Source organism: Kogia breviceps, chromosome 2 (assembly GCF_026419965.1).
Source record: "Kogia breviceps isolate mKogBre1 chromosome 2, mKogBre1 haplotype 1, whole genome shotgun sequence".
Classification (NCBI taxonomy): Eukaryota; Metazoa; Chordata; class Mammalia; order Artiodactyla; family Physeteridae; genus Kogia; species Kogia breviceps.
Window position 1 is genome coordinate 162,608,037 of NC_081311.1, and position 17,262 is coordinate 162,625,298.

Sequence of the window (17,262 nt, forward strand, 5' to 3'; positions counted from 1 at the left end):
TGAGAAGAATTTTTCTTCCCTTTCTTATAATGCATTCAGGCTCACTTAGTCCCAAATAACAATCTGACCGATTACTATTTTAACTATGAAAGAATTAGAGAAAGGACTCTCCCTAGCCCCCATAAACGGGGAATGGATTGGGCTGAGGGCATCAAAACTTCCCCCCGAGGCACAGAAATTGCACCGAATGTTTTCTTGATGGTTCTAATACTTGAATTAAGAAAGCTTTGCCTAGACTTGTCCAAGATATCAAAAATAATAATAGAAAATTGAACTCAGATAAAATATAAAAAACTCATAGAAAACACTTTTCAAAAAATGTCATTTGGCCCATGGCTAATTCTGATTTTAGTTAAAAAACAAGACGGAGCCCAGCGATGGTTACAACTAAACAATAGTTAAAAGAAAGAAGGGAAGACTTCAGACATAAAGGAAGAATTTTTTTTTTCATCAACATTTCATGTAGCAGCTCCATCACAGCCTTCTCATTTCTCAAAGCTTTGATTTGTGGAAACAGTGGTTATGCAATTTCCACACATTGTGGTCCAATCACAGCATGCAGGCAACAATGAAAAGAAAACAACTAAACACACTTGAAGCTGGAGATTTTGATAAGCTTTTCTTTTCATTTCACGAAGGTTTTTAACTTGATATTTTTCTAAGGCACCCGAAATATTCCTATTGAGCTTTAATCAGATATAAGTGAACACAGCAAAGTGTCCCATTTTTGTAAATGTATCTATGGCAGCAGCACTGGCTAATCTAAATAGTTGTAAAAAATTAACCAAAAAGAAATTATTGGACTGTGAGAATCCCACAGTTGACAGATTGCTGGTTTTACTTTTAAAAAAAAAATCTATGCCATATGTTTACAGAAGATGAGAAATGTTGTAGAAAATTATTTTCCTTAGGGCATAGTGCTACAGCCATTCAGAGAGAGGTCTCTGGCATTTTCAGTGAGGATTTGGTGCAAGGAACAAGACAGCATTAGGTCTGCACAGTCGTTGGCCGAGAAAAACAAAGATGATTTCCTCTGGTCCCTATTTTAGTTTTACTCTTTGAACTTCCAACAGTTTATTTATTATTATTGTTATTATTTTTAATTGGACACAGATTGTTTCAGGAATCATCTTGGTTCCCTTTTTTGAAACCCTTTTTTTAAAATTTGTTGAGACTGGTTTCTAAAGGGCTCCACCTCCACCACCTGTCACTATACAGGGGGTTGCGACTTGGACAGCACCCCTCACTTCTGAGTTCAGCTGCAGACTGGATGGTGAAAGGCAGTGGCCGAGGAGGTGGAAGTGCAGATTTGGAGGTAGGTGACAATATAGTATTTCAACATAAAAATCCTCACGCTGCAGGTCAGTGATAAATTTTCATACACCTGGAGAAACAAAACTCCTCTATCAAATGTAATTCTCTCAGAAGGATTTTCCCCTCTACATCTAAAATCCTGGGAATTGCACCTGCTGCATCCATCATTTCTAAGTGACTAATCATATGTTGGTTACCTGTCACTAGATGGCATCATTCAGTGTTTCTTGACAGCAGTAACTAAGTTGGCAAAGTTACAGCTTGGGCCATTTTTTGGTATTTTCTTCTTTGGTGTGAATCTAGAGAATCTAAATCAGATGGTGGATCTTTATTTGTTGTGTGCATTTGGCTTTGTAAAATATGTATAGTGTTTGAGATTCTTTTTCCTTAGCGTGTCTTGGCATATGTGAACCCAATGATTAGTCTTGTATAAATAATGAGTTCTTCCTCTAAATTCTCTTCCAAGTCACATACACAAATATTTCCTTATAGAGACTTTGCAGAACTAAAATAAGTCCCCACATATCTAGGATCTTTATCTAGACATGCAGGTAGGGAAAAAAATATATGAATGAAACTTGTTTTATCTTAGAATGGTCAGTTGAAATCTAGTCATGGAAAAGCCACTATGATGGAAAAATATAAAAATGATCAGTTGATGCTTTCATAAACCTGTGAAATTTGTGAAGAAAATGTAACAGTGATAAATAAGAAAAATGGATGTAAATATAATATGACCTAATGGTCACAGTTTTGTACTCTCCCAGATGTGACAGGTTAATTATGACCATTTTTATTTGTTGTATTCTAATAAAACTTACATTACTGAAGAGTAAGTGCTAACTTCCACATTGTTAATAAAACAGGACCAATTTTTCTAAATTATAATTATGACTTAGTGACCTGAAAATATGTAAATAATAATAGATGATAAAATGTATTATCTGGAATGAGGCTAACAAGATAGATGACAGACAGATAGATAAAAGGATAGCATCTAATACAGTACTTGATATTCTGAATAGTTGTCTAAAATCTACAATATTGCTCTTCTATTTTCATTTACTTATTTATTACCTGAAAAGACGTTTCTGTTTCAATCTCTCTTATTTCATTTATTCATTCATTCAACAAACATTTAGTTGAATACTTATATTGGATTAGATACTCGAGATGCAAAAATAAATAGAACACTAAATTTACCCTCAAAAAGCTTTTAGTTTTTTATGTTGTTAAGCATCCATAAAGTAAGTTTCAGAATCAGTCATAGGGGGTTGGGGGAAGGAAGGGGAGACAGAAAGAGAGCGAGGGAGAAAGGAAAAGAGAGAGAGAGAGAGAGAGAGAGAGAGAGAGAGGGAATGCAGAGTCTTAGACTAGGAAACAAGATGCCTGGTCACAGCTCTGCCAGTAACTCATGCTGTGATCCTAGTCTTCCCTCACTGTACATTCATATAAAATAATTTTATGTGAAAGTGCTTTGTAAACTGTAAAATATTTTAAATGTAAAGATTTTTTAAGCTTTTTAATTTCTCCTTATAAGAATTCTACAATTTTAAAATATATTTTTGATATATATCTCAAAATATATACTTTGATTCAAGTGCTTTCTCCCTTTTAAATTCTACTCTATTTCAAAATTCTAGCTGCATTAACAAAACCCATTAAATGTCCAACTCACCGTGTAAAACAAAAAGTGAATAGAAGCACTGTGATCTTGGAAAGAGAAAAGGTGAGAGGCTAAACTAAGTGGCCTTGTGACTACACCAGACTCTGAAACATGGAGACTCTGGGGTTACCCCCTTACCCTCTTTGAATCTAATAATTCTGGCTGCTTCTCACTTTTGCAGATTAATAAAACGGAATTTTAAGCAAATTCTGTTACAATAACACATGTAAGACAAAGAGAGCTTTTTTGAGTTTCATTCTGGTCCTGTAACTTTACATTTTCTCCACTTTGATGGTAGAAAAAACTAAAGCTTCTAGTTGATTACTGGATTATGAGATTTGGTACAACACCACCTGTTCTTAGACTAGTTCAGTAGTTTTCCAAATGCTTCCTATTTTTCACTAAGGCAAGAAATATCATATTCTACACTAGGTAAGTCATAAAACCTGTTTTTCTACAGGTTGTATGCAGAAATCTACATGTAAGGAACTCTGAGCTCGATGTATTTAAGACCACAAAGAAAGATACCTAAAATGATCAAGGTCTTGCCTTGATCTGGGTGTGTGTAGAGACATGTTTAATCTTAATTTCCTGGTCCATTATCTGGGGATTTTGTCTTCTATTCTGTACTGTATTAAGCTGTAGTTTTAGTACGATGATGACTTACTAGTAAAGACAAACTTCTAATTAAGCTTTTGGGCTGAAAACGTTTACTCAATCTGTTATATATTTGTTTGAAATAGTATTATTTCATCAGGGAAACAGAAAAAGTGACTTGGATTCATTCTACCTGTAAAAAATGTATGTCTATCCTTATTTTGCAGGTTTTTTTCTTTTTTTTTTTTTTCCGGTACGCGGGCCTCTCACTGTTGTGGCGTCTCCCGTTGCGGAGCACAGGCTCCGGACGCGCAGGCTCAGCGGCCCATGGCTCACGGGCCCAGCCGCTCCGCGGCACGTGGGATCTTCCCGGGCCGGGGCACGAACCCGTGTCCCCTGCATCAGCAGGCAGACTCTCAACCACTGCGCCACCAGGGAAGCCCATATCCTTATTTTGAATGATTAGTTTTGTTCTAGAATATTTGTTTACCATCAGACATGGGCTGGGAGAAAATATGAAAGGCTGGAAATGAAAGTTTAGAGACTAAGATATCTACTTACCACTTTATTTCCTTCTTGGCTTTCTCTTTATTTTTTAGGTTATGACACTTTTCTCTTTGTTTAAAACATTATTTCAAGCCAACAAGTGTTATAAGAATGAGAGTATTTGTGCACAAGAAACCTAGGAAATGGAATTCTACTTCACTATTTCCAGAGACCATAGCTTTTAAGCCTTTTACCATCAGTATATTTGGGTAAAAAATGGTCTTTATCATGAAAGTATATGCACCCACATTTAGCCATGGACAAAACTTCCTGGAAGGAAGCAAAGATTTTTTTAAGAAATTATTTTGGGAAAGTGTGCTGAAGCTTTTCTCTAAAAATAAAATGGTATTTCATCAGTACTGGTCATTTTTTAGCCACATATGACAAATGAGCACAGATGCTCATAAAAATCTAAAAGGAACTGAAATGGCAAATATCTTTCCTTTAACTGCATCTTAAAACAAAAACAAACTTTACCACATTGATTGAAGAGAATGCAGGAAGTCATATGGTCCCACCCAAAGTTCCTGCATTCAAAATGTCCTCATGGGGAAGAAGGTTCAAGGTGTTTTTAAGAACAGAACTTTCATGTTTCTGCCGGTTAACAATGGCACTTCCTGTTTTGACCTCTAACCATACTAGGGTATCAAGAAAGTAAGATGATGGACTTCTCCTTTTTGCACAGTGAAGAGCATTTTTACTCCCTCTCACCATGTGTGTAGAGTTCAAAGTGAAGATTATGATAACCTAATTCTCCTGAGGTTCTGTACATTGATCTACAGTCTCCCAACAAGAGTTGTGATTTTCAATAATTTATAGTTATCTAGTCATGAGCCTGGTATTGAAGTCAACAGAATGTGTAATGTTCCTCATCTCATGTATAAGTAAAGCTACATGTTGTTTCAAATGACCCCAGTGTTTTACTAAAAGTTACTAACAGCCCTTAACAGGTTCAGGACTCAGTGACTGCCTCCTTTTAAGCCACCTTCTTTCAAAAAAGAGAGAATGAAAGGAAGAAAGTGGGGAGAGAGGGAAAGAGGAAAGGAAGCAAAGATTGAAGGAAGGAAGGAAGGGAGGAAGAAAGGAAAGAAGGAAGAAAAGCTTGAGGAAAGAAAAAAGAAAAGAAGAAAGAGAGAAAGGGTGGGAGGCAGGGAAGAAGGAAGAAAAGAAAGAAAAATTAGAGTGAAAAGATCATCACTTCAAAGTGAGAAAGAAACCACTTGCAGGATTCAATAATCTGAGTACTGTTTCTTCCCAAAACAAGAAAAAAATATTTTTAAAGCAAATCAAATTCCACTTAGTATAAAAAATGTCATGTTATTTTTTTAAAGTAGATACAGATGACAGGAATGCTAAAGATGTAAGTATGTAAAAATAGAGTTGCCATATGATCCAGCAATCCCACTCCTGGGCATATATCTGGACAAAACTATAATTTGAAAAGATATGTCCATAGCAGTACTATTTACAATAGCCAAGACATGGAAACAATCTAAATGTCCATCGACAGATGAATGGATAAAGAAGATGTAGCATATATATATATATATATATATATATATATATATATATATATATATATAATGGAATATTAGCCATAAAAAAGAATGAAATAATGCAATTTGCAGCTACACGGATACACCTAGAGATTATCATACTAAGCAAAATAAGTCAGAAAGAGAAAGACAAAAAAGTATGATATCATTTATATGTGGAATCTAAAATATGACACAGTTGAGCTTATCTATGAAACAGAAACAGACTCACAGACATAGTGAGCAGACTTGTGGTTGCCAAGGGGGAGAAGGGGCGGGGGAGGGTTGGATTGGGAGTTTGGGGCTAGCAGATGCAAACTATTATATATAAATGGATAAACAACAAGGTCTTCCTGTATAGCACAGGGAACTATATTCAATATCCTGTAATAAACCAAAACAGAAAAGAATATGAAAAAAAAACTGTAAGACATCAAAATAAATAAGAAAGGCATTTTAGAAGGTAATATTCTCAAAGTGTTTTTTTTTTAATAGTGCTATATATTGAAAGAGGAAACTATTAAGTGGAAAAAACTTAGTAAGTCTTCTATTTTCTGTATTATTGTGGGGATGACAGTTTATTAGAAGTGAGAATATATTTTCTTAACAACCTTATCTCAAAATTTGTCCTTCAGTTCTTGGGAAGTTATATATTTTTATGCCATAGGAAAGTGATTTGTTGGCTTTCCCAACAAATCTTTCCCAGATTCTATAAGACCTTCTTTGAATATAAATGCATATACTATTAAATATATGCATACAATATAAATGATATACGCATAGATATTAATGTTTTAGAAAGACTTAAATGACTGCTTTCTTTAAAATATTTCAGTAATTGGGATAAATATAGTAAAATTAAATTCCTTCAGGCACTTATTATTATCATTAATGATTTATGTATGTTTTTTTAAAAATAAGAAATTCATGTTTCCATTGCAAATTCCAGATTGTTATGCATAACAAATGATACTAAACAATAAAACATTTGCTAAAGCAGAAGATAAGCAAAGCATTGTCAAAGGATCCTATGGGTGTAGCTAATAGCAAAGTTTTTAAGACTGCTAATCCCATTTGGAAATCTGCGCAACCTGATGAGCAGGTGCACAAAATATATCAGTGGGAGATCTGAGAAAACCAATGATAATTAGAAAAGTCATTTTTTGGCAGAATGTATTCTAGAGCAAAAATAATTTTTTGATGCAGAAAACTGTCTGACACAATAACCAAAGTGATTAGGCTTTCTTGACTAATATTTCTATAAATTTATAAAACTGAAATAGAAATGGGTAACTGTCAAAAACCAATGTTTCCCCTTCTTCCATAAAACATAAACACTTAGAAAAATAATTTTACTGTAAAAATGATCACCAGAACATGCTTTCTTTAATCCTTAATTTAGGTTTTAATGTATTTTCCATAAGTAAACAATTCATAAATTATCTGATACTCTTGATTTGTTATTAATATCAGTCAGGTTAGGGAATTAGATAAAAGATAACTTTGTTTTACTTGTGCTACTCTTTTTATGTATTTGTTTATTTATTGACATACAGTTGACATACAATATTGTGTTAATTTCAGGTGTACAACATAGTGATCCAACAATCAAATATATTACTAAATGATCACCACAAAAAGTCCAGTAACAATCTGTCACAATACAAAATTATTGCACTATTATTGACTATATTCCCTGTGCTTACATTACACCCCGTGACTTACTTATTTTATAAATGGAAGTCTGTACCTCTTAATCCCCTTCTCCTATTTCCTCCATCCTCCTAACCCCTCCTCCTGATATCGGGTGACCTCAGCCTGCAGTGGCTTGATACGGGATTTCAGTTCCCCAGCCAGAGATTGAAGTCAGGCCGTGGCAGTAACAGCACTGAATCCTAGCCACTAGACCACCAGAGACCAGTGTCAGGCCCTGGCCCATCAGCTTTGTAGAAATGAATTTCTACAGAGAGATGGAAAGTAGTGAAACAAGTAAAGTGTTTATTAGGAGGAAAGAGTGTACAGAAAAAGAGTATGTGTAAATAAACTCACATGGGCGGGCTCAGAGAGAGAGTTGTGCCCTTGTGGTAGTTTGAATCACTTGTATGGGGCATTTCTTCTGGGTTTCCTTTGGCCAATCATCTTGCTTTGCCTGTTTCTGAGTTCGTATTTGGTTAATCTCAGGGTCTTCCCCTGTGTGTGTGTGTGTGTGTGTGCATCTCTTCGCCAAGATGGATTCTAGCAAAGAGATCTATGGGTAGGTTGACATCACCTACTATGGGGAGGTGCCCCCTCCTTTTTTGACCACCGAGGAGCCTTTCTGTGCGAGTGTAGTTGGGAAGGCCTCCTTTCTGTGCAAGTGTAGTTGGGAAGGTCTCCTTTCTGTGCAAGTGTAGTTGGGAAGGTCTCCTTGACCTTGAGAAGAGAAATATATGGTTTCTTTATCTCTTATCTGGGCAGGGCTCCTCTCTGTACCTGCTATTATCTTCAACTCGGAGTCTCTGTCCACAGGGGACAGACTCCAGCTGCTCAGCCTAGGGCCCATCTATGTCCTGCCTCACTCCCACGCGGGCAATCACCAATTTGCTCTCTGAATCTATAAGTCTGTTTCTTGTTTGTTTGTTTTTTTGTTTTGTTTTTCAGATTCCACATATAAGTGAGATCATACAGTCCTTGCCTTTCTTTGTCTAACTTATTTCCCTTAGCACAGGGCCCTCTAGGTCCATGCAAGCTGTCACAGACAGCACAATTTCATTCTTTTTTATGGCTGAATAATAGATAAATAATTTTTTAAAAAACGTTATAAATAAAATATATACTGTGGCCATCGTAATCCTTCAAATTCAAGGAGACACTTGACATTGAGGATTGCTTTTATCTCTAAAAATCAATTACTCAGAAGGCCCAGTTTTAGATGGTGAGTGCTTAAGAGCAGGAACTAAGGAGTGAGTCTGTATTTTAATTATGGTATAGTAGTGCCAGTTTATCCCCAGAGCAAACTGTAGTTTTTCTCCTTTTTAAATGGAGACTGTAACAGCGTCTGCTTCAAAGGGTTGTTCAGAGGATTAGCTGAGATTATTCATTCTTTTTTCTTTATTCTGCTCTGCAGTAGTTATTTCCACTCTTTTATCTTCCAGGTCACTTATCCATTCTTCTGCCTCAGTTATTCTGCTATTGATTCCTTCTAGAGAATTTTTAATTTCATTTATTGTGCTGTTCATCATTGTTTGTTCTTTACTTCTTGTAGGTCCTTGTTAAACGTTTCTTGTATTTTCTCCATTCTATTTCCAAGATTTTGGATCATCTTTACTATCATGACTCTGAATTCTTTTTCAGGTAGACTGCCTATTTCCTCTTCATTTGTTTGGTCTGGTGGGTTTTTGCCTTGCTCCTTCATCTGCTATGTGTTTCTCTGTCTTCTCATTTTGCTTAACTTACTGTGTTTGGGGTCTCCTTTTCACAGGCTGCTGGTTTGTAGTTCCTGCTGTTTTTGGTGTTTGCCCCCAGTGTCTAAGGTTCGTTCAGTAGGTTGTGTAGGCTTCCTGGTGGAGGGGACTGGTGCCTGTGTTCTGGTGGATGAGGCTGGATCTTGTCTTTCTGGTGGGCAGGACCGCATCTGGTGGTGTGTTTTGGGGTGTTTCTGACCTTATTATGATTTTAGGCAGCCTCTCTGCTAATGGGTGGGGTTGTGTTCCTGTCTTGCTAGTTGTTTGGCATAGGGTGTCCAGCACTGGAGCTTGCTGGTCATTGAGTGAAGCTGGGTCTTAGCATTGAGATGGAGATCTCTGGGAGAGCTTTCACCATTTGATATTACGTGGGGCCAGGAGGTCTCTGGTGGACCACTGCCCTGAACTCGGCTCTCCCACCTCAGAGGCACAGGCCTGACACCCAGACGGAGCACCAAGACCCTGTCAGCCACATGGCTCAGAAGAAAAGGGAGAAAAAAAGAAAGAAAGAAAATAATAAAATAGCTGAGATTATTCATGGTTAGTGCAAAATGTGGGCCACAGGAGGCATGCTATTACATTACCAGTTCCAATAATGTTGTTATTGATGATGGTGGTGATGGTGATGCATATTCTACAAAGGTTCTGAGATTTCTAGTTTTACCTGGAATTAAAGGTAAACCTTCTGCCCCCACCCCTTCATGTTCTTGAGAACTTAATAACTACACAGAAATAAAAAGGCTATGATTCCACTCTCCTGTTCCTGCACCTTCACACCTCAGTAGTTTTTACTTGAGGAGATATGCAGACTTGAAAAAGGAAAAGGCCATCCCTGAATATGTGGGAACCACATCTGAAGGGAGAGAACCCGCAGAACCAGCACTGTCTTCTCTGAGGTATGTTCACTTTGCAGGGAGAACAACATGGCAAAGTTCTGAGACTCATCGCTTCAGAGGTGTAAATTTTGAGGTGGGTTATATCTCGCATGAGGAATTAAAGTCTTATAGAATTTAATAAACTTATAAAGTGGAGTTTGGAAGGTCAGGAACATATCTGTGCTGAGGAAAACAAAGAGAATTAACAGGCTATAAAAATCACAAAAGCTAGAATATGCAGTGGATTAGGACTTGATGGGGAGCCATTGTTATGCTACTTAGGAGCAGCAAACCCCTCCCAAAAGACTGTTTCAGGAAAACTTTAGACTGAAGCAGGCTTAGACAGTTTTGATCTCTCAACCTGTCTTCCCTAATGAAGATAGAAGAAAATGTATTTAAGGGAGAGCAGAATTGCATCCTTTCTCTTTGGACCCAAGTACCTTGAAAAGCTGTTGCCAGGATAAGTCTTATGCTCAACCCACCCCAGGCTTAAGACAAATTATTACCAAGGCCATGGAAAGGATATTTAATGCCTCTCTAATATGTTTGTGTATTTCCTTATGATTTAAACTTTTAAATTTGATGTCGTGGGGTATGACGCTCGACCAAGGTTCAATGATGGCAGAGTACTTCTGGGGTATTAGCAAAATATTTTGTTGAAGACATAAACTTAAATTTCTAGATATTAGAAACTGACTATCCAAGGAGAAATTTTGCCACCTTTGATTTTGAGATTCTTGTACCTTGTTCCTTTTCCTCTTCTAATTTCCTTTCTCATGTTCTTAGCAGGGTAACAAATCCAGGAACTACTAAATATAGAGAAGAATATAAGTGTTCAGCACATAGAAAGTTAAATTACTGATGTTTGTTGTATACACAGAGAATCATTTCATTTGAAGCTTTAAATTGTTAGATCTGTGTTTTTAAAAGGAAATTATAAGAAGAAACAAAACTCACGTGACTAGTTCTTTGCCATCTCTCTAACCAATGCTAAGTGTTCATCCAAGGTATTATGAATCAATAGTAGATTTCCCCTATAATTATACTTGTGAGGAACCAAATAAGACAAAGTTTACAGGTTTGATTTGGAAACCACACACCTGGTCTCAGATTGGGACTCACACTTAGATGGGATTGAAACCCAGCCAAAACTCAGACTGGGGGCTTCCCTGGTGGCCCAGTGGTTAAGAATCCACCTGCCAATGCAAGGGACACGGGTTTGAGCCCTGGTCCAGGAAGATCCTATATGCCGTGGAGCAACTAAGCCTGTGTGCCACAACTACTGAGCCTGCGCTCTAGAGCCCATGAGCCACAACTACTGAGCCCATGGTGCCACAACTACTGAAGCCTGCATGCCTAGAGTCCATGTTCCACAACAAGAGAAGTCACCGCAATTAGAAGCCCGTGCACAGCAATGAAGACCCAGCATAGCCAAAAATAAAATTAATTAATTAATTAATAATTAATTACTTTTAAAAAAACTCAGATTGGGACTCAAACTCACTGTCTTTTATTGAATAACTGAAATCGCATACCTGGTCTCAAGACTTAATGAAGCTCAGGTTCTTTGCCTCAGTGCAGAAGGAATTCACCAAGAGGCAAAGTGCTAGATAAGTAGTGGATTTATTGAGAGAGATACACACTCCATAGACAGAGTGTGGGTTATCACCTCAGAAGATGAAAGACCCTGGGAGATATACGTTCCATAGACAGAATGTGGTCCATCTGAAGAGGCGAAAGGGGCCCTGAAATATGGGGTGGTTAGTTTTTATGGGCTGGATAATTTCATTGGCTAACTAATGGGAGGATTATTCCAACTATTTTGGGGAAGGAGTGGGGATTTCCAGGAATTGACCACTGCCCACTTTTTGGCCTTTTATGCCTGGCCTTGGAGCTGTCATGGCGCCTGTGGGTGTGTCATCTGGCATATGCTAGTGTATTACAATGAGCATATAATGATGCTCAAGGTCTACTGGAAGTCAAATCTTCTGCCATCTTAGTCCTAATCGGTTCTAATCAGTTTTTGTTGCATCCTCAACAACTATGTCATTCTTTTCAAGGTTTTGTCCTGCCTCCTTCCCTCCTGTCTCAATTTGATCCTTTCAAGATTTCTTTCAATTCTGAGAGTCAAGAGATTCCAGGATGATGTAGAATATTGGATATATGACACAGATATCAGGCAACATCATATAATGCATTGTGCAAAAGTGCAGAAGAATTCATGTGTGAGTGTGTGTGTGTGTGTGTGTGTGAACTTTGCTGGGTCTGGGAGGAAAACTACTTTTACCTTCTTAGTTCTGTGGCTGGCCTAAGAATTAAAGTGACATAAAACAGATTAACAGGAGAAGAACAAACACATTTATTTAATTGTGTTTTTTTACATGAACATGGGAGTCTTCAGATGGAAAATGAAGACCTAAAGAAGCCATCAGGCTGCAAAGCTTATATACATTTTTATACAAAGAACGATAAATCGTGGGGATGTAAGAAGACAGATGGGCTTGGGCCAGGGGCAGTAAGCTGTGGGACAGTGACTAGAAATTATATGACGCTTGTACATGTCCATTTCAGCCATAACTCCCAATCTGGTGACAAGAATGTTCTCTTCTTGATACAGGGAAGGCTCCTTTCTCATTGGAAATTTTATGATCTGCTTTTAGGTAGAAAGGGGGAGGTACAATAGTCTTCATGTATCTGCTGTTTCTCAAGTGCTTTCAGCTCAAAATAATAAATATGCCAAAGTGGCATATTTTGGGATGGCATGTTCTGAATCCCTTCACCTGATAAACTTTTCAAATCAGGAAAAAGGAAAGAGCAAAATAAATATTTTTAATTCCTACTATGCAATAAATAATTTTGAATCCCTAGATAGTGGTGCATATGTATGCTGATTGTTCATACATCACGGTAATTTGCACAGTAAACACACCACAATCCTTCAGTTAACAGCCTGATAAATAGACTGAGGCTTGTGTGTAAGTTAGTCAGCAAATAAGCAATTTGATCAGCAAAGATTTTTCAGGCTGATCAGTAAATTGTTAAATCAGTGAGATACTTAAAATTGTAATGAAAAAGATGTACTGCTAGCATGACCTTCTCTCTTTGAATTGATCATTAATCCCAAAATACTTGAATGATGTGATAAGGGAATATATTCAGAAAACCAAGGGACAAAACTGAACACTAAAAAAAGTTTCTTGTTCTAAGCCAATCAATTAGAAGGTCTGATTCGATTTGCCAAACACTTATGAAATGATGAAATGGAATAGTAAGTGAATGTAAAGTTTGGAAAGACAATAGACGATGGAAATAAATGTGGATAAATTTCCATATAATGTAAAATATGGGCATTAAAATATTTACAAAGCATGTGAATTTTTATAATGCTGACTTTAAAAGTGGAAGAATCAAAGATAATACAAACACAAATTGTATAATAAAAAAACTAAGATAAGGTATTTGTGTTTCCTCAGAACTAATATTGAATTTAGAAGATGTGTGACAGTTTTTCAATTCCTGCCTTATATATATTTTCTGCTGGAATTGCTTTGTGCTCTTCAGATTTTTTTTTTTTTTAAACTATGTTGCACCTTCAGATTACCTGTGCCAAGGGTACAATTTTAAAGATAAAAGAAAATTACTTACAGGCCCAGATATATCAGTAGGCATTTCGGGTCAATGCCAACTACGAAGTGTACAGGAGGCATTTGCTCCCTGGGATGGAAGCTCTGACTCCAGGTTCTTGGAAGGCCTGAAGTGTGAATTAGCTCTGTGGATGCAAACCCTCTTTCAACTTGAAACATCCTCATCTCCCTAATGTAGGAGGCTCATTTCAAGCTTAGATTTTTGAAAACTTCTCTCTTAGAAAATACATGATTTAGAAGGTGAAAACCTTAAGGAGAAATAGTGTTCAGGAAATAGAGGTCAGGCAGAGCCTTACAGAAGCCCTGAGGATTATTCTGCCATCCACAGAACAAAGCAATGACATGAGCAGACTAAATAAACCTAATATCTGTGACACATCAATGATAATGGATATTTGTAGGGTTAATTTTTCTTACTGTACCTTACTGTGTGCTCAAAACTGTTCAAGGTCTCAATTCTACTGAGATTCAATGGGGTTGTCTTGTTCCAAATAATATGAATCTTGAGTTTTGTTTTCCAATTGGTGGTGGCTTGTTTTTTGTATCTTTGGTCCTTGATCCCAATCCTCAAGTAGCTTTGTCATACAATAATTTTAAGAATTAAAACAATTTTAAGTTCTAGATTGTCCTTACTTAACCTACTCCATATAGCCAAGTACCTATTTCTTAATCCTCTCTAAACCCTATGGTGATCTAGCCTTAAACTCTCTTCTTGTAGCTTCACGCTGATTATTTCACTCAAGTCTTAATTGCGTCTTTCAGGACACCATCAAAATACTCCTCAGAGGCCTGGAATTTCTTCTGCCTCTTAGGTTTTCTTTCCTTAGGTTTTCTTTCTTTTTGCTAATGTGCATCCTCTTCAACTCAGTTTTCAATTCCCAAACCCCTTTTTCCTCTTTTAAAATTACCATAAACAGGAGTACTTTTCAGTTCTCAATGGCTAACACTGAAATGTTCAGGTTTCAGGAGATAGAAATGAGAAATAAAGCTGTTTGTCACAGAATTTCCCCTAAGCGAGCCTCAGGTAAGAGAAGCAGTACCCATCAATAAGAAAATAGCCCACTGTTTGCTTGTGAAACTCAAATGATTGAGGTTTCAAGGACTGAAGGGCAGGTATGTGAGAGGTGAGCCAGAGGCACAGGCCTCACTGGATACAGAGCCTGAAGGACAACATGGACAGAAATGTTCAGGCCCCTTGTCAGCAGGTCCCTGATTACTGCAGTACTTGAGCAGACCAAGATGTATTGAATTCCTAAATTCACTGTCTAGGAATTCACTGTTTAAATTCCTAAGTTTTAAACACCTCTATAGAGCTCTAAAATGAAGCATTTTTCAGGTCTTGTAGTATCAAGTACCTGAGTCTAAAAGCCTTCCAAGAGAGCCAAGGTTAGCATTTCATGCTTTAAAAAAAAAAAAAAATTAATTTAATTAATTTATTTTTTATACAGCAGGTTCTTATTAGTTAACTATTTTATACATATTAATGTATATATGTCAATCTCAATCTCCCAATTCAACCCAGCCCCCGTCCCCCATTGGTGTCCATAAGTTTGTTCTCTACATCTGTGTCTCTATTTCTGCCTTGCAAACCAGTTCATCTGTACCACTTTTCTAGATTCCACATATATGCATTAATATATGATATTTGTTTTTCTCTTTCTGACTTACTTCACTCTGCATGACAGTCACTAGGTCCATCCACATCTCTACAAATGACCCAATTTTGTTCCTTTTTATGGCTGAGTAATATTCCATTGTATATATGTACCACATCTGCTTTATCCATTCATCTGTCAGTGGGCATTTAGGTTGCTTCCATGACCTGGCTATTGTAAATAGTGCTGCAATGAATATTGGGGTGCATGTGTCTTTTTGAATTATGGTTTTCTCTGGGTATATGCCCAGTAGTGGGATTGCTGGGTTGTATGGTAATTCTATTTTTAGTTTTTTAAGGAACCTCCATACTGTTCTCCATAGTGGCTGTATCAATTTACATTCCCACCAACAGTGCAAGAGGGTTCTGTTTTCTCCACACCCTCTCCAGCATTTGTTTGTAGATTTTCTGATGATGCCCATTCTAACTGGTGTGAGGTGATACCTCATTGTAGTTTTGATTTGCATTTCTCCAGTAATTAGTGATGTTGAGTAGCTTTTCATGTGCCTCTTGGCAACCTGTATGTCTTCTTTGGAGAAATGTCTATTTAAGTTTTCTGCCCATTATTGGATTGGGTTGTTTGTTTTTTTGATAGTGAGCTGCATGAGCTGTTTATATATTTTGGAGATTAATCCTTTGTCCACTGATTCATTTGCAAATATTTTCTCCCATTCTGAGGGTTGTCTTTTCATCTTGTTTATAGTTTCCTTTGCTGTGCAAAAGCTTTTAAGTCTCATTAGGTCCCATTTGTTTATTTTTGCTTTTATTTCCATTACTCTAGGAGGTGGGTCAAAAAGGATCTTTCTGTGATTTATGTCAAACAGTGTTCTTCCTATGCTTTCCTCTGAGAGTTTTTATAGTGTCTGGTCTTACATTTAGGTCTTTAATCCATTTTGAGTTTATTTTTGTGTGTGGTGTTAGGGGTGTTTTAATTTCATTCTTTTACATGTAGCTGTCCACTTTTCCCAGCACCACTTATTGAAGACACTATCTTTTCTCCATTGTATATCCTTGCCTCCTTTGTCATAGATTAGTTGACCACAGGTGCATAGGTTTATCTCTGGGCTTTCTGTCCTGATCCATTGATCTATATTTCTGCTTTTGTGCCAGTACCATATTGTCTTGATTACTGTAGCTTCGTAGTATAGTCTGAAGTCAGGGAACCTGATTCCTCCAGCTCCATTTTTTTCCCTCAAGATTGCTTTGGCAATTCGGGGTCTTTTGTGTCTCCATACAAATTTTAAGGTTTTTTTGCTCTAGTTCTGTAAAAAATGCCATTGGTAATTTGATAGGGATTGCATTGAATCTGTAGATTGCTTTGGGTAGTATAGTCATTTTCACAATATTGATTCTTCCAATCCAAGAACATGGTATATCTCTCCATCTGTTTGTGTCATCTTTGATTTCTATCATCTGTGTCTTATAGTTGTCTGAGTACAGGTCTTTTACCTCCTTAGGTAGGTTTATTCCTAGGTATTTCATTCTTTTTGTTGAAATGGTAAATGGGATTGTTTCCTTAATTTCTCTTTCTGATCTTTTGTTGTTAGTAAATAGGAATGCAAAAGATTTCTGTGCATTTATTTTGTATCCTGCAACTTTATCAAATTCATTGATTAGTTCTAGTAGTTTTCTGGTGGCACCTTTAGGATTATCTATGTATAGTATCATGTCACCTGCAAACAGTAACAGTTTTACCTCTTCTTTTCCTATTTGTATTCCTTTCATTTCTTTTTCTTCTCTGATCGTTGTGGCTAGGACTTCCAACACTGTTGAATAATAGTAGCAAGAGTGGACATCCTTGTCTTGTTCCTGATATTAGAGGAAATGCTTTCAGTTTTTCACCATTGAGAATGATGTTTGCTGTGGGTTTGTCATATATTGCCTTTATTATATTGAGGCAGCTTTTTCTTATAATAAATTAAACATGATCCCTGGCCCAGAAATTAACTGTTTCTGGCTTAACATCTTTTTGGCCAAATAATTTGATC

General features: G+C 36.9%; 1 protein-coding gene across 1 annotated transcript in view; it reads left to right on the top strand.

Annotated features, from left to right (window-relative positions):
- Nucleotides 1-1,013: 1,013 nt before the first annotated feature.
- SLC39A10 (solute carrier family 39 member 10) overlaps nt 1,014-17,262 on the top strand; it is a 143,538-nt gene continuing 127,289 nt past the window's right edge. Inside the window, exon 1 of the mRNA XM_067026477.1 lies at nt 1,014-1,315. The gene's annotated coding sequence lies outside the window, so the exon portion shown is untranslated. The remainder of the gene's footprint in view (nt 1,316-17,262) is intronic.